The sequence below is a fragment of the Leopardus geoffroyi genome, chromosome B4 (genome assembly GCF_018350155.1).
Source record: "Leopardus geoffroyi isolate Oge1 chromosome B4, O.geoffroyi_Oge1_pat1.0, whole genome shotgun sequence".
Lineage (NCBI taxonomy): Eukaryota > Metazoa > Chordata > Mammalia > Carnivora > Felidae > Leopardus > Leopardus geoffroyi.
The window spans coordinates 111,882,550-111,897,281 of record NC_059341.1 but is presented as its reverse complement, the minus strand read 5'-3'; the positions used below and the strand labels follow the sequence as shown (position 1 = coordinate 111,897,281).

At 40.2% G+C, this 14,732-nt stretch overlaps 1 long non-coding RNA gene across 1 annotated transcript; it reads left to right on the top strand.

Annotated features, from left to right (window-relative positions):
* Positions 1 to 5,461: 5,461 nt before the first annotated feature.
* Positions 5,462 to 12,620, top strand: LOC123590815. Its single transcript, XR_006708988.1, has 2 exons — positions 5,462 to 5,664; positions 7,057 to 12,620. It is a non-coding gene; the product is annotated as an uncharacterized LOC123590815 (long non-coding RNA).
* The last annotated feature ends 2,112 nt before the right edge of the window (positions 12,621 to 14,732 follow it).

Here is a 14,732-nt window from a genome sequence, read left to right as displayed (position 1 = left end):
GTAACAAGTTTTAAGAAATGACTCAGTTCTTGGTCTCTCCAAATGTCTTTTGCTACATATTGTAATTGTGAGTGATAATTGATGGAAGTGGATATTATTAACAATAGGGCTTCTAAACAATTTTTAAGATATATATGCTCGCCCAGGTATCAAGGGATGATGCAATGTCAAAGGATGTAATAATAATGTATGCGATGACAAGTGGAAAATAAAAAACAGAGAGAAGCCAAAGGCAAGGAAAACAAAGGAATTATGATTTTAGTCTGCCAGGTTCTTTCCCCCCCTTATCAGATGCCATTTACATCCATTAGAAAGTGCTATAGATTCCAGTCAGGAACGTAAAGACCAGTATTTGTGATAGTGAAAGAAAAGGTGTCCTCTTTAGAGTATTTCCAAGGTTCTAGTGTTTAGTTTTCAACGTTCAATTTCTCTAAATGACTCTAACAGAATGCAGTGGAGACATGCTATAGAAAACAGACCGAGGATTCCTAATCTGCAGTCCATGGAAGGGATTCAAAGGCTCTGGGCCCTTGATGTTGTGTGTGAAATTGAGTCTGTGCACATCTACAGTTTTCTAAGTATTTCGGCCTTTCATCTAGGATTCCCGACTTCTCTCCCCACATGAAGAGTCACTTCTTATAGGTAACTCTTACGTTTACTCTATGTCCTAGAACCAGCCATATGAACTTGACTGGACAAATGGATTAAAAAAGGTCATTCCCACAAAGACTCAAATGGTGTTTGCAAAGATGACACTTCTCATCATGCTTCAGTTAGGAATGTTCAGGGGATCCCTTTCCAGAGTTCAAGCATTGTGCTGAAAATACCAGAGGCTATTAATACTGCATGTATATTTACTTTCATGACTTGGCAAGGATATGAGCTGCAATATGCGGTCTTCTCAGAGATGATGCTGTGAGGGTTGGATAGCAAGCAGGCAGATGTCTGGGGTTTGGCAAGTAATGCACTCCTCCTCTTCTTCCTCCCCCAAATGGTCCACCTACTGCATTTGTATTTCCATTCTCTGTAGCTCCAGTCTTTTATGAAAAAACAAACAAACAAAACCCCCCAAACAAGCAAACAACATCTTTGTGGAGGTATAATAGATATACCGTAAGATTCAACTTTTTCAAGTATATAATTCAACAGTTTTTAGTATATCCACTGAGTTGTGCAACCATCACCATGATCTCATTTTATTTATTCATTTACTTATTTATTTTTTTAAAATGTTTATTTATTTGGAAAAAGAGAGCAAGAGAGTGCGTGTGTGTGCACGTGAGTGGGGGAGGGGGCAGAGTGAGAGGGTGAAAGAGAATCCCGAGCAGTCTCTATGCTCACTGCCAAACCCAATGCGGGGCTCAATTTCACGGCTGCGAGATCATGACCTGAGCCAAAATCAAGAGTCGGACACTCAACTGACTGAGCCACCCAGCCAGGCGCCCCTCCATGATCTCATTTCAAAACCTTCTTAGGAGTCTTTTCTAATTATATTCTTCTAGCAGCTCCAGAAGAGCACTATGTTTTATTTATTTCTTAAGAAGGTTTCTGCTCTGAAATTACACCTGTCGATAATCGGCAGTCATGTATCTTAAGGGGGGGAGGGGGTGGTGTGGTTCTTGATAACATACAATCCTTGCTAGTGCCAGGATTCATTCACTCTTTGTGATTCGGTGTTTACAAACACAGTGCTGGTCAGTTTTTAAGATGCAGATGATACCTCCTAGACAAAAAAAGAAAAAAGAAAAAGAAGAAGACCCTTGGGGCCGTTTAAATTTGCCATTTTTGCAGGCCAAAAGCAGTGAATCTCTGTAATTTCACAAGGTCAACATAATAAAACTTCAATTAAGTGCCACTCCACTGGCATTGCAAAAATATTATGTTTTAGGTTCATTAAAAGTAAAGCAACTTGCCGCTGCTTAAAATACAGCTAAAATTTGTGTTTCTTTGTAATCATACACAAAGAGTTAAAATATTTTCATTCTCAATTTTTATTCATCCCATTTCAACTGTTTACTAAATACTAATATTTATTAAGTGAAGTGGTCGGAAGAAAGATACAGGCTCACCCTTAAGGATCACACATGTTTGCTGTATGCACCCTCCTGGCGTTCTTTATTAATCTACTATTTGATAGCTATGCGGTGTGTTTGCATTTCCATCTTCAACAAATTCATTAACTCATTAACTCTTGGGCCCTGCTGCTTCATAGTTTGGCCAAGCCCTCCTTTCCGTCATGCACTCGAACTTCAATTACACAGATGGCTTTTTTCCTCTGTAATTCCCAAGTTCACTGAGTGGACACAATCTCCTGTCAATGTTGCAATGTTTCCACATTGTTAAAGGATGTAATTTTGTGGTTTTCCCAAGTGTAATTACTACCTGCCTCAGCCGTGGCTGAATGCCAGCGATTCTCGATTCTTAAATTTTGGAAGTAGATTAAAGCATTTAATTAACACACACAGAGGATCTTGACGTGTGCAAATCTAGTCCCTAACGTTCAAGTCCCACATATGATCAAAATCATCAATGATAGACACATACAAGTAATTTTTACATATTTCTAAAATATTAGTAATTTCCAATATGTTGTATATGTTACGTATGGCCTTTCAGATATCTAGAGGATTTCCCCAGTCTTGAATTAAGCTGGAGTATACTTCTGGACCATTAACTCAAGGTGGTGAACTGCATGTATCTTTTGGTAATTTTCCATCGAGGTACCGGTCCTAAGTAGAGAAACAGAATGCTAGAAAAGTTCTATCATCAGGTTTATACTAAAAAGGTCACGATACTCAGGAAGCAATATGGTGCTAATCAGGGATAACAATGTTAGTTTTGTCCCGCACTGATAGAAAACAGAATTTGTGAATGTTGGAGAACATCTTATCCCATTACTTCATTTTACAAATGAGGAAATGGAATCCCAGAAAACTTAAGTGATTAAAGTTACTTCATTATTAGTTAAAAATCCCACATTCAGATTCAATAATTTAAATTTCCAGTGCAATGCTCTTTCTAATGCTTTCTCCATTTCATATGGGAAAATATTTAAAATTATATTCTGACATGAGCTTCCTCTGTGATCAAAGCTCAGTTTCTTCAATTGTCTTTTTTTTTTTTTCTTACACTGCCACTATTTTTCTTAAACCTCATTTAGCCTCAGCTAGGGTCAGTCAACTTGTATCAGTGGTCCTCAAACTTGAGCACACATCAGAATTATCTTGTGGCTTTGCTAAAACAGATTCCTGGGTCCAAGCCTGAGTTTCTGATTCTGTAGGTCTGGGGTATGTGCATGCAGGTGAGAATTTGTATTTCTGAGAACTTTCCATGTGCTGCTGCTGCTGGTTGGGGACCATATTTTGGGAACTACAAACTTACATGCAACAGGCTTAACAACCCCTCTGTCCATACGGTTTCTAAGACTAGCTCCCACTGCTTACTCATTTAGCCTCTGGAAGTATAACAAATTATTAAAGCACTACATCCAAAAGCTCAGTTGTGCTCTGTAGTCTCGCAGCATTGGTTTCCACATTGAGACCAGTGTGAAAATGACTATGTGTCTTTGCAGAGGGCTAGTGAGTCAATTTGGAAAGAAGGCAGCTATTTAACATTTCTGACTAGCACAAATAGCATCTATGACCCCACCTCCTGACTGGTGCTTCCTTCTCTTTCCCTTATTATTAAAAAAAAAAATTTAATGTTTATTTATTTTTGAGAGAGAGAGAGAGAGAGAGCATGAGCAGGGGAGGGGCAGAGAGAGAGAGGGAGACACAGAATCTGAAGCAGGCTCCAGACTCCGAGCTGTCAGCACAGAGCCTGACACAGGGCTCAAACCCACGAACCGCAAGATCATGACCTGAGCTTAAGTCAGACGCTTAACTGACTGAGCCACCCAGGCACCCTTCCGTTTCCCTTATTAAAATTCCTTTATTAAAATAATTAATGTTAAATGTGCCAGTAATAAGAAAATAGCCATAGCAAATAAGTTCTAATAACCTCATGTCTTCAATCCTTACAGAGGCAGAGAATTAAAATAACACCTTGGTAGTCAGGATTCTTAGTTGCAGAAGTAGAATCAAGGTTAGCCAGCGTAAATAGAAGGAGATTTAATGTAAGGTATCAGGTAGCTTACAAAATGTGAGTGGGCTTAGAAGAACCCGGGTCCCATGCAGAACCTTCTGGGGAATGTGGGGTTTAGGTTTCTAGCCTTTATTCTACAGGAGGGGAGACTGGAATTGTTGTTGAGTGAACCAGTCTGTAGTATCTGCCACAATTATCATGTCCAAATTGTGGTTCATTCTTCATTCTCAAGCTAGATGCTGGTAAGATACCAGGTATTGGTTTTACGTACTCACATAATGGTTTGTGAATGAGCTCAGTGTTGAAAGAGAGATGTGGCAGTGAACTAACCAGGAAAGTAAAAATTTTGTAAATAGTTCTGTTAGTATACTGGTATCTAGTGATCTCTGGTCCTTGGTTCCTGGGATTTCCAGATTCACAAAGATTATTTATTTGAATAAATGCTTTTCTAAAGACAATGTGGTGGGTAATGAAAACCCAATACTTACTTTGTTACTGATGGCCCTAGTGTTTATATTTTATACCATGTTTTCAGTCTATACCATTTCTGTGAGACCATTTATTACAATCGGAATTCTTAAAAAGTATATTTGGCTACAATACATTCAGGATGAGGATTCATGATACCATTATTTTACAGGATATATTGGATTAAAACACATCATTGGTCTTGGTAATTATCAAGTCTTCTTATGAGCTATGAAACTTGAGATGCCTTAGATTACAATTAATCACTACTGGTCACTACTGAATAGAATCTAAGTCTGAAGCATCCTGCTTGGATTCTTCATTTTTATTCCGTGGCAGCATTCACTGAGGGTTGTACCATTGGGTGAACCATCGAAGCTGTGAAAACAAAGACACTCACAAAGTCATTAGATTATATTTTTCTCTTATGTGCCTGTCCAGAAGTAGGCAGTGCAAAATGGGTATATTAATTCTGTTATATGTAACACACAGCTTCTATCTCAGTCCGTGTTGGCTACAGGGACTCTCCCACAGACATTAGGAAGGAAAAAATAGGAAGTGGAGGACACATCCCTTCCAGTTAAGGGTAAAACCTAGAGGTTATACACACCACTTCTGGCTCATTTGTCATGAGTCAGAACTTAGTCACAGTGCCACGCCTAGTTGCAAGGAAAGCCAAGAATTGTCATCAATAGTTGGAAGGCCTTGAACCCAGTGAGAATCTGTGTGGGGGATTTTAATACCAGAAAGAAGAAGTGAATATTGGTGAATGGCTAGCTATCTTTGCTACAATTGCTCACCTGAAATTATAGGTTGGTTTTCTCCATATCAGAGCTGCTTTGTGAGTGAACTCTACTGTGCCTCCTGTGCCAAAAGTGAAGCTCCTTGAGGAGGTGAGTAAGGGGAGTGTGTTCAACTAACTTCCTGGTAAACAGATCAGAGAATAATAGAATCTCAGTGTTGAAAGGACTGTCAGTCATCATCTCGTTCAACCACTCACCTGAAAATCTCAACTTTCTTTTAGACTTGCCCAGTTTTACGTGTGAAAACCGAAGACTTACCCAGAGTCACAGAAAGAGTGGTGACAATCAGGACTAGGATCCAGAGAACATGGTAAGTTTTATTTTCCTTTGACTGCTCCTGGAAGAACCCTTTTGAGCTCTGTTTCTATCACGCTGTGATCTGAGAAGAGATATTTGTGTTAGTTATAAGCTATAACAAGCTGTGTATTTTTAGAATTCTATTAAGTGCCATAGAATCACTGAGCTGCTATATTGAATCGTAAGGCCCCCTTTTAGTTATTGAAACAGTGGAGTCTTGTTAGAACACAGTTCATGATTACACATATTTGGATGCCTATGCAAGTTGGTGAAAAGGGTATTGAAGTGGAATTCAAATGACATGACCTGGTCTCAGCCATCTACTATCTATATGACTCCAGGAAATCATTTAACTTCTTGGAGACCTGATTTATTTTTAAAATAAGAAATTAGACTAGACAGTAAACTACTTAGCTGTTGGCATAAGATAGGTTTCAAGTAATCAGAATCGATGCCATTCTTAAAAAATTTATCTGGGGGAGCTGGTGCATTCTGGAAGAAGGTCACCCAACTTGTCGCCCTATGAGTTTTCTCTTGAAACTGAATTGCACACAGTAAAAAGGTGCCGTATTAGCCTACATCATTAGTGCTCATCCTCACCTGTGGTACTTACATGATAGAAGGACACACTGAAGCTTCTGTCTGATAACTAGATGTTACTCTTCAACCTCAAGATTCAGATGAATATCAGAAAAAGCAATAAATCTTGGTAAGACTGTTCTGGAACAATGAGCTAGTATTGTGTATTTAGAAAACCCAGAGTTTCCCAGGTCCTCCTGTAAAATAAATTATAAAACAATGTAGAGACTGGCTTCTAAGATGGCAAAGAATCCATTTGGTAGTTTGTAGAGCTCAATTCAAAAGGCTGTCACATTTCATTACATTGGACCTCTGCTCCAAAAAGATGACAATTGTGAGCCAGCAAGTGAGCCTGAATATAATCTTTAGTAAGGTCTAGAGATAAATGTTGCAGTGAGAGCAGTTAGAATGAATTGGACAGAATAATTTTAAATTATGGCCTTGAAATTTCCACTTTACTCATAGGAATGAGATAAGGTAAAACACTGCAGTTAATGGAACATGAGCCACAGATTTTGAAAAAGACAAAAGGAGGGGAGTGCATTGCTCTTACATGAAATGAACAATTTTCTTCAGTCTCAATGCTGACATTGTGATACTGTGTCAAAGAAGAAAGTGATAGGAGAGGCAGGCTTAGATCAAAACAAAGAATAAAGGGAAAGGAAACAATGGCTCTTATCAGCTCCAAAGGTGAGTTCACCTTCCTGGCTTTTAACTGTCTTATTCATTGACATGGCTCCATGAGCACAAAATTAAACCTGTTCTCTCTTCTCTGCATGTGTGTGTGCATGCCTTTTAATCATTCGTAAACGGTGTTTCCACCTAGAATTTTTTCCTGGCTCCTGAAAAAGCAGCGTTTCTCTTCCAAATGCATGAACACGGAACTCTCATCACAATCTCGCCTTATTTACATGAGAGTGTGGAAAACAGACACATGAAGCACCCTGGCTGTTTGGAACTGAAAACAAGTATTCTTCTATGACAGGAAAGCACTAAAGGTCAAATGACTCTCAGAGCTGGGGCAGGCACTCTGATCTCAGAGTCCCACAGAGAGGGCGGCGTTCCGGGGACGTGGGGCCCTTGTCACGGCAGCTCTTCTTCCCGTCTTCCTAGCAACCTTCACACCACCCCTCCCCCACTTCCCAAGGCTCTTACCAGGCCTGTGCTTCTGTGGCCTGTGGAAGAAGTGGAAGCTTTTGCAGTCGACAAGAGAGAAGGAGGTGATGTTCCACCATGAGCTCTGGTAGCACTTTACTTAGCTTTCTTTTGGGACACCTAGAAAATGGCCACTCGGAAAAATCCTCCCCTAAGAGGGCTGATTTTCTGAGACTTCTTTTGCTCTGGGCCAGATAAAAAGAACTGGAAAAAGAAGACAGGCCTTCTGCTATTATGTAACCAGGGTGTCTGGCCTTGTTCATATCCTGGCTTCCTGAGGGACGTCACTTCCTTTCCCAATATCCTTTGGATGTACTGGTAGATATGCGGGGTCTTGTGTTTCCCTTGCAATTCTTTTGGGATGAAATGATCTTCTTTCTTACTGTCTCCTTCCTGTCCCTCCTTCTTTTCCTCTCTTCCTTCCTTCCTTCTTTCTTTCCTTCCTTCCTATGCATTTTTCTGTCAGATTTTCCTTTGTCTTTTTCCTGAACATGCCACCAGGAGAAAGTCATGATTGTCTTGTTGAGTTCCTTCTGCATTTTGGAACAGTCTTGGGAAGATGTGTTTTTATGAAGCAACTCAGGAACTTGAGCTATCTGCAATGACCTCTCCCCCCTCCTCTGGAGTAGACCTTCACTTCCATAATCAGGATGGCTTTGGATCCTTTTCCCAGATCACTCTGTTACATGATTCTATACTACATGTGATCCATTTTGCTAGGAATGAACTGATATTATTATTATTATTATTAATGTTTTTATTTATTTCTGAGAGACAGACAGAGAGAGACAGAGAGGGACAGAGCATGAGCAGGGGAGGGGCAGAGAGAGAGGGAGACACAAAATGTGAGGCAGGCTCCAGGCTCTGAGCTGTCAGCACAGAGCCCAACGCGGGGCTCGAACTTGTGAACTGTGAGATCATGATCTGAGTCAAAGTTGGATGCCCAACCGTCCAATATTATTAACTTGACCTTTAGGTGGTAGGGTAACAATTCTGTAGGATAATGAGGAGAGGCTTTTAGAACATGCACAATGTAGTAGAGGGGTAGAAAGAAAGAGAGCTTTGGGATTATTCCACCCTATGTTCAAATCCCAAGTTTGTCACCTGTGTGACAGCAAGAAGGTCACTATAACTTTTCTGAACATCAGTTTCCATACCTGAAGAATCGAAGCAATAATATTGCTAACATTATGGGATTATTGAAGGCCGAAGTCTTGACTTCAGAAGATGCCTAATGAATGTAAACACCTCAATTTTCTTGCTGATAATAGAAGAGCAGACCCTCCTACTTCTCTTGTAAACATTTTTCCTATTGACTGGACTTACCACTTACTGAGGGCTTACTTTTTGCCAGCTCCTCTTCTTAGCATTTTGTTTCAGTTAATCTTCATTACAATCTCATGACCTAGAGATACTTTGAATTGACCTGTGAAAAGCTGTGACTTTCAAGGGGGCTAAATGACTCACTGAGGACACCCAACTGGGAAGCAGCTCAACAGTAGAGCTGGATTCAGCTTTCCCCTGTCAGGCTCGTTCCAGAACCCTCACGTTGAACTACCATGCACACTGCCTTCCAGTAGCGTATATCTGGGGCAAGCATTTCCTTTGGTATTTCCAAAGCAGGAAGTCCAATGGGATAGCCAGACCTTTCATAGAGACATAAGAATTAAAATAACTCGGCTGTGATCAATGGGAAGAGGTGTTTCACTGAGACCTGCTGTTGAAGTAATCAAGGACTCATTACTCGAAGAAATTGTTTTCAGCTTGGATTCACTTTTTGCTGCCGGGTCTGGGCTCGTCATCATGGACAGAAGGCGTACTTGTTAATGCTGGTGTGTTAAAGTTGAACAGTGCCCAGAGCCAGGCACCTGCAGTAATTTCTCCATGTATTAAAGCCTTGAGGCAGGTCTATGAAAGGCGGTAATAGGCACATCTTGGAAAAGACTGTTTTTTTGCAGATTGAACAAAGGTTTGGAAACTAAAAGCCACTTTCTCTTTTTAAAACTGTAAGATCTAATAATATTTATAAGAAAAATAAAAATGTCATTCTGGCGGGGGGTGCGGGGTGGTTAAATCCTTTTCCTAAACTTTCTCTGCTAGTGCTTTTCTTACCCCAACATATGAGCTGATGAAACACAAGGTGTGTACCTAGTAGTTGCTGGCATGTTTCAGTAACACAGTATATGCTAAAAGATCTGATTTCAGAACTGCCACCTACATGGGTAAAAGCAACAGCAATGATCTGTAGGCAGCGGTTTAATATGGTTCTTAAGGCAGATCGCCGAAATTCAAGTGGAGTCCAGACAGCTTCCCCACTGTGCCCCATAGTCTGAATTCTCTTCTCTAAATTTTCTTTCCCAGGTTCCCCCAGAACCTCTGTGGGAAGATGGAGATGAATTTCTATGTGGTGTACGTATGAATGTCGTGTATGATGTGGTGTGGATACGTGTGGAGTGCACGTTTGTAAGTGTTTGGGGTGTGCATATGTGTGTCGGGGGAGTGAATGTGTGTTGTGTGGTGGGGTGTGTGTTACGCATGTGGTATGTAGTTATGAGTGTGGTGTGTATATGTATGTGGTATGTGTATGTATGTTGTGAGTGTATATGTGGTTTGCGTGTGCGTGTTGTATTCATATGCGGTATGTGTGTGGTATTTGTGTATTTGTGTGTACCATATGGGTATGTGGTACGAGTGTGTAATATGTATTTGTGCACAGGGTGTATATGCTTGTGATGTGTATATATGCATATCTGCATATGAGGTTTGTGTGTTGTATGGTTGTGTGTGATGTGTCTGTGTGCGTGGAGGTGTGTTTATATAGGGTGTACAGGTGTATAAATTTAAGTGCACATTTAATTGTGTGCATATGTGTGTGGTAAATTTGTATGTGGTGTACATATGCTTGTCGTATGGGGCGTGAATGTGAGATGCACTTGTAAGAGGTGGGGGGGTATGTCTTTGTTCTGGATGTGTACATGTGTGTTATGTGTGTACATGTGTGATATGTATGTGTATATATTTGCATATACACTTGAGGTGGTGTGCATATGTGTGTAGTGAATTTCTATGTAGTGCGTATGTATTTGTATGTGGTGTGTGTTTGCAAGGGTTGTATGTTCATGTACACTGTGCGTGCATAGGGGTATGAAATTTATGGCGTGTATATAATGTGTATTTGTGTGCATTTATATATGGTATGTGTGTGTAGTATCTATATGTAGCCAGTGTGTACATGTGTGTGGGGTATGTATATATGATGTGTGTATAGGTATGCTTGTGGGGGGCGGTGTTTGCATGTGGGATGTTTTTGTGCGTGGTGTCTCTTGTTGGTGTGTGTGATATGTTTGCATGTCGTGTGTGTGTGTTATGTATACGGTGTCTGTATGATGTCTGTATATGTGTGTGTGGACGTGAGAGACAGGGGTATGTGCCATAGCTACCGGTAGCCATTTATGTGTCTCAGAATCTCTGAAGAGCTATTCAAAACCATTATGGCAATTGGTTCTGTCTTTGAAATAAGCTAAATACAATAGTAATAGAAATAACTGCTCTTTTTTCTCGGTTCTTCCAAAGTGATGATAGGTTGCAGACAGGAACGACTAACCAGTTCCTTCCAATAGGCCTCCTTTGCCCATGATCCTCTGGGGAGCTGTTGCAAGGGACGTGGAGGAAGAGGAGGGCGTGTGGAAGCGTTAAAAAGGCGTAAAATCATTCATTGTTCTGTATATGTGTTTCCTTGCAAGTCAGAGACATTAGATCTGCATCGGCAATTGCCCTTCCTGCAAGTGGACTCATACTTCAGGTTGACTTTATTTGGCTCAAATCGGGTCTTAAAAATTGGATAAGGTCTTATTTCTCAATATGAAAATAAACTTGTTCATCTGCAAGTGCATCGCCCCCTCCCCACCACATAGCCTCCTTTGAAGCCTCCTCATCTCAGTATCTAAAAATAAAAATCATTTCTTCTGGCAGTTAAAAACTCCACTTTCCATTTTTTCATATCACTTTTTTATGAGATTTCTGAAAAATCAACCTGTCCTGGATCTGAGGCACAGAGACAGAATCGCTAAACATTCATGCCATGTGTCCCTACATGCACTCTATTCAAAGAGTCGGTCTAAAATGCAATTTGGAAACTGAAACAACAAATCTTTTCTCAGAATCCTCTGGCAGAAAAGCCGAGGTTGCGCCAGTTAAGAAGTGCACCAAATCTTAATTGCTCCCCCGGAGCCAATCATTAGGTGAAAACCTGCATAATGTTCTATCTCCTGCGCGATGCAGACGCTGACATATTTCTCATTTTGTTGTTTCCTGCCATTTGGAGATGTCGCTATTTGTCACACGCCGAACAGGAGGAGAGAACAGCAAAGTGCATTTCAGTTACTGGGGCAATTGTTACAAATAACCGATAGTTGTGGCTGTTTTGAAAGGCTTTCCTCTGTGGCGGTGTGAGGTGAGGCTGCCTGGCATTAGGGCTCTGAGCCTCACTGGCAGTGAGCTGCTCGAAGGGGCTGCAGTGGCCATGCCTGGTATTTGGGTGATGAATGGCCGGGGCTTAAACGCTACCCCCTCCAAGCCCCCCCCCCCTCACAAGTCCCCCCTACCTTAAACAGAACAATTTCACTTAAATTTTTTTTATATTAGGGTGTTTTATAACATTTAATTAAAGAAAAAAGGAGTAGATAAGCCAACTGCACTATAACCTTAAAAGGGATAGAGACCCTGAGTGATGAATGACGGCCTCATACACAAGAATGGCAGGTGGCCAAATTTTAAAATATTCTTAACAGTCACCAATCCACCCTGTTCCAGCGTCAACAGCCATTGATCTATAGGAGAAGTCTCTGATTCAAAATCTCCATGCTGCCTTGGTTCTTCCCTATCAGAAACATGATTAACTGACTATGAAACTGGAAAGACATGCAAGAGATGGACGATGAAACGTCTTATAAGCCAGATTAAAAGGATGGATTTTATCTTCAAAGTCATAGAATTCCATAGATGCAGTTTCAGCAGGTTTGAGTTTTACAGAGATCATTGTAGCTGACGGGTGGAAAATTAAGTGAAGAGTGGGCAAGACTGGAGATGGAGAGACAAATATGATGTGATTGATTTTTTTCTTTTCTCTCTATTTGTGATTAAAAAAATGTATCTCTGTGATGGACAATAGGGTAAGTAAGAACAATGTCAATAGAGCACTTGTGAAATAAAGTCATTTATTTATTCCTTCAGGTATTTAATTTGCTTAGTCATTCAATTTATTCAACAAATATTTGAATACCTACTCTATGCCTGGCATTGTTCTAGGTATTGAGTATGAAAGCTTATTTTGTGGATCTTATAGTCTATAATGAAGCAGACAGACAGTACACAAGTTAAATATATAGTATGTTAGGGGCTGATAATAATGACTAGGAAGAAAAATAAAACAGATGAGGCAGGCTGGGGAGGTTGGAATTTCTTTTTTCGAAGAAATTTTTTTAAGTTTATTTGTTTTGAGAGAGAGAGCATGCATGCATGGGGGAGGGGCAGAGAGAGAGAGAGAGAGAGAGAGAAAGAAAGAATCCCAAGCAGGCTCCATTCTGTCAGTGCAGAGCCTGACGTGGGACTTAGTCTCATGATCTGTGAGATCATGACGTGAGCTAAAATCAAGAATTCGACACTTAACTGACTGAGCCACCCAGGTGCCCCATAGAATATGAAGGCTTAAGGAGGTGAAAGTTCGATAAGGACCCAATAAAGGTGATGTGGGGGAGTTAACCGTGTGGTTACCTAGAGAACATTTCAGGCATTGGGAAGAGCAGATTCAAAAACTCCAAGGGAGCATCAAAAGTGGAATTCTTAAGGAAAAGTGAAGAGGCCAATAAGGCTGGAGTTGCATAAACAAAGGGAATGGACTAGAAGATGAGCTCAGAGATGTTGGCAATGAGGCACATAGCAATGTAAACATGGTGGCTTTACCCTGAGTGAGTTGGGAGTTGTTGGAGGGCTTTGAGTGGGTCTAACTTACGGTTTCACATGGGCTTTCTAGCTCCTGTGCTGAAAACAGACTTTTGGGGGCAAGAGTAAGTCAGAGAGAGCGGTTAGGAGGAAGTTGCAATAATAAGGCTAAGAAGTGATGGCGTTTTAGACAAGAGGAAATGGGAAATGGAAGTAGGATTCAGGATGTACATTAAATGTAGAGCTGACAGGATATAGTAAAGGATTGGACTTAGGGTAGGAGAGGAAAGAAGAGTCAGAAATGGAAGACTAGTGTTGCCATTTATTGAGATGGGGAAGACGGAGGGTGGGTCTGATTTGGTGGTGGGGAGATTAGAATCCAGTTTGGAATGTCTATCAACTTGAGGTTTGAGACACGTTAAGTTTGAGATGTCTATCAGATAAAAAGGCATTGGATATACTTGACTGAAGTTTAGCAGAGAGGGCTGAGCTAGAGTTATAAATTTGGAAAATCTCAGCATACAGGTGATACATAAAGTCACAGACTGGAGATGATCGCTAAGGGAGAGCATGTGGCCAGAAAAGAAGTAGAAGTGGACCTGAATGATGATCTGATGCAATCAACGTCTCGTTTCTTTGATATCTCCAGAAGACCTTTCTCAGGAGCTCCATAAAACTATTTCCTTCATTTTTTCATGGTCTTGTGACTAATTCTCGCTTCAATGCAACAGGTTTCTACTGACTCAAAATATAAATTAATATCATTTTTCTGTGTATCTGGCTTAAATAGAATTCACAGGTAACTTAGGAACCTAATTCACTTTTCAAAGATGTTTCTATGGGAACATATATTCTGAACTCCAAATAAGTGTCTTTCAAATTACTTTTGGAATATTATCCAGTTTCAATGCAAACTGCCTATAATTCCAGTGTAGAAAAGAACATACATTTTTATCATCCTTTATATCTCACCATGTGATGATATATTCTTCATGTTTATATGAATATATAAACATGTTATCGTCATATTTATAATGCAACCAAAATATTTATGTCTTTGAATTTTAATATAGTACTAGTATTTTCATTGTCAGGTTTCTTTTTTTCTTTTTTTTAATAATCTCCCTTCCCCTTGGCTTTTGTGTAACCTCACATCTGCCTCCACTGATACATATTAAGTACTTTAAACTTTATTGATAAAATAATTTCTAGTTTAATTGCTGACTACTAATTTTTATGTTATGAAAATATATCTACTTCCTCCTATTACATGCCTTATTTATTTCAAATTAATTGCAGACCAGACATGATCAGGGCAATCTTAGGGTGATGACTGTTTCCTGTTCTGTCATGAGTTCCAGATTGTTCATGACTGTGGGGAGAAGGAAAGAGGATGAGCACCCATTG